Genomic DNA, 3,397 nt, shown 5'->3' with positions numbered 1-3,397 from the left:
GGTGGAAAGTGCCTGCTTGGGCAAGCTTAGGCAAGTGCAGGGACTGTATTTGGATCTATGCCAGCCCCATCCCCAGGGTGGGCTGAGCCAGCCACACACAGAAAGAAAGAAAGAAAGAAAGAAAGAAAGAAAGAAAGAAAGAAAGAAAGAAAGAAAGAAAGAAAGAAAGAAAGAAAGAAAGAGAAAGGAAAGGAAAGAAAAGAAAAGAAAAGAAAAGAAAAGAAAGGAAAAGGAAATAAAAGAAAAGAAAAGGTCGCAGAAGAAAAACACAAAGACATAAAATGGGTGAAGAAGTCATATCTTCTTGGGTCCTATCCAATAATGAATGGATGCATCTAAAAAAGGAGTATTTGCATTGCATAAAGCCAGCGTGGCTTCTTTAAAAAGGACAATAACTGCAATAAAATCAGAATCAGAAATGGAAACAGGCAGCACAGTGCCTAGTGGCGCTGCAGTGAAGACTGGAGAAGCCTGTGGTCCAGAGCAGCACCCTGAGGAGAAGACCAGTCCCTGAGGGGACAGTTTGTGAGTGGAGTCGTCATGAAGATCAGTTGCCCAGAACCTCTGTCTGGCCAGAAGCAAGTCCCAGATACACTGGGGGCTATTTCAGAACATGTATACATAGACCTGCTAAAAGGACACACAGAATGTCATGCTAGATTTCCACCCTAGAGGCAGCCCTGGTACTAATGAATGTCCACACTAAGATTTAAAAGAAGTACAGCTGAAAACTGAAGGTCCTTTCTGGTGAACATGAACAAAGATATTGGCAGAATATTCTGTAGATAGACAAGCCAAGCTCAGTCAGCCACTGGACAAGAAGAGAGGCACAGAGAAGTTAATCACCAAAGCTGAAAAGATTAGACTGGAAAAGACTCAACAAGCAAGTAAACACATTTACTTTTCCAAATATGACTGAAAAGTGGGGCTCACCTATGTGTCACTGTGCCCTGGATATTGTTTGATTATAGCAGCACCACAAAGAATGGCTTATAAGATTTACACTTAGGAAAAGGAAATACTTTAGCTGCTCAGCTTTTCATTAAGACTTTTTTAGAGATGAGTCCATTGTATACCACAGTTTCTAGGTAAACATTTCTTTGTTAAAAAAAAATAAAAATTGTCCTTTGTTTATTTCTATTTTGTATAATGTGCTATTGGAGAGGTTTTGTATGTAGAGATACATTAAAGAATAGGTACAAGGTTATAACTGCCTGCTCCCCCTCTAACTTCACTGTCCCATTGTGCAACTGTGGCCATATTAAAGGACAAGAAATATGACAGGGAGACATGCCTTACTTCAGTGCAAATGCCCCACAGCCACTATTTATGCTCCCTAGATCCCTAGGGGAATCATATGTGATCTGAGCCATTTATACCGGTTAATTTCAACTCAGGAACATGAGAACAAAGAATTAGAAGCAAACATTTACTCAGGAGTTTGACCGCAGGACAGGGGATGAACAGGATCATGTGCTGGATGACATATGTCCTTCTCAGCCTCTCCAGTGTTCAGGAGGTTGTGAGAACACCCTGCCTGTGTTAGTTTCTGAAAGTATCTTATGTTCCTTCTGCTAACTGCTAGTTTTCAGATCTCTTTATATTTAGCTCATTCATTGAAGGAGTCTTGACATTTTATGTGGAGTACTTTTGTATTTTTGCACTCACTATAAGTATTCTTTTAGCCAGGGTCTGTCTGCAGTTTCCCCTTTTTTGTTTGATAAGTTAGATTGGGCAAGTGAGGGAAGAGTACAGAGGAGAGGAGTATTCAGTTTAATGCAGGAAGGTCATCAGGGTTTCCCCAGGGTCAGTCCTTTGGAACAGCGCACAAAGTAGTCTTTGAATAGAAAAATGGAGGTGAGCAAAGATGATTCTAATGCCACTGAGAATCCAAAAGTGAAGGTAGATTTCATAGAATCAATGTTTAGGATATAGTTCACAGGCAATATCATGGAGATGATACAGTACAATGTTAAAAGCCTCCACTTGAAGATCGTGAACATGGGCCGGATGCCAATCCTGGGGTTCAGTAATATGTCCATCCAGATCTTTGTGAAAGGCACCCTGGAGAAGACATTGAAACTCCTCCCATCAAGGAGCTGTGGAATCAGCTCAGGACAGATCCACAACACTGCTCTCAGCACATCTTCGAAATAAGTCAGAATGGAAGTTCTTTTAAAACCCAACAAAACTCATTCTCTCTGTCTCTCTCTCTGTCTCTCTCTCTGTCTCTCTCTCTGTCTCTCTCTCTCAATCTCTCTCTCTCTCTCTCTCTCTCTCTCTCTCTCTCTCTCTCTCTCTCTCTCTCTCTCTCCCTCTCCCTCTCTCCTTGCCCCAAACCCACTATCTGTCTGAGGCCACACTTTCAAGGGGCATGGACCCAAATCTCAGCAAAGTATTTAAGCCTTGCACAATAAATAAAATCAGGTTCCTATGCTGTGATAAAAAACATCCTCACCTCATTTGTTCTTGTTCATTGATCACAATAAGAAATCTTAATACGTACTGTTTGTTTATATCAGCATTTTTAATGTAGCAGAGACATAAAATCTGGCATGGCATTCAACATGCTCATGACTACATCAGCAACTGTAGTACCTACTTCAGGTATTTAGGATCATTCAAGACAATGTGCATGACACTGTAAGAAACTGTATTATGAAATATTATGTTAAACCTAGACAGAGGAACCTGTCTCACTTTTGATTCTCACTTAAAATCAAAATCTAAAACTTTCAATCCAGGGGCTGGATCCTGAGGATAGTAAAATGTCCATCAAAGGATGGAACATTCCTGAGATGGGAGAGATAAGGCATGGTGTCACAGTCATGTAATTCTGGTCATCATGAGGACAAAGCAGAAAGTCACATACATTGGAGTTCACCCTTATCAACCTGATGAGTTAAAGTTGATCCTTAAGATTTGAGTCTAAAATGTGAAACACAGGGGCTGGCCAGATAGCTCAGTGGAATAAAACACATGCTTAGGTGGATTCAGGGACTGGTGATCGAATGCTGCATGCTGTGCCAGCCAGCAACCAGGGAGAATTGAGATGGTGATTGAGAATTGGCTTGGTGGTGCATGAAAGTAATCCCAGTGCTTGAGAGCCTGAAAACACAAAGAACATTATGACTCTCAACTGTGCAGTGACATCCTGAAGACCCTGTGCTAATTACATAAAAAGCAAAATAAATACATAAATAAATAATTTAAATAATAAAATGTGGAACACTCCTAAATAACAGCAAAAAATAAGAATGTAGATGCATTGTGGTTAACAGGTGGGTGTTCAAGCTGAATTTTAGAGACATTATTGCTGTGTGGAAGCTGCCCACCATACATACTTGACTAAAAAAGACAATTATAATGAGATAACTATTTTGAATACAAAAATGAC

General features: G+C 40.3%; 1 pseudogene; it reads left to right on the top strand.

The window, feature by feature from the left end:
• LOC101580860 overlaps positions 1-919 on the top strand; it is a 2,588-nt pseudogene extending 1,669 nt beyond the window's left edge.
• The last annotated feature ends 2,478 nt before the right edge of the window (positions 920-3,397 follow it).

Source organism: Octodon degus, unplaced genomic scaffold (genome assembly GCF_000260255.1).
Source record: "Octodon degus isolate 3935 unplaced genomic scaffold, OctDeg1.0 scaffold00255, whole genome shotgun sequence".
Classification (NCBI taxonomy): domain Eukaryota; kingdom Metazoa; phylum Chordata; class Mammalia; order Rodentia; family Octodontidae; genus Octodon; species Octodon degus.
This window is presented reverse-complemented; position numbering and strand designations above follow the sequence as displayed.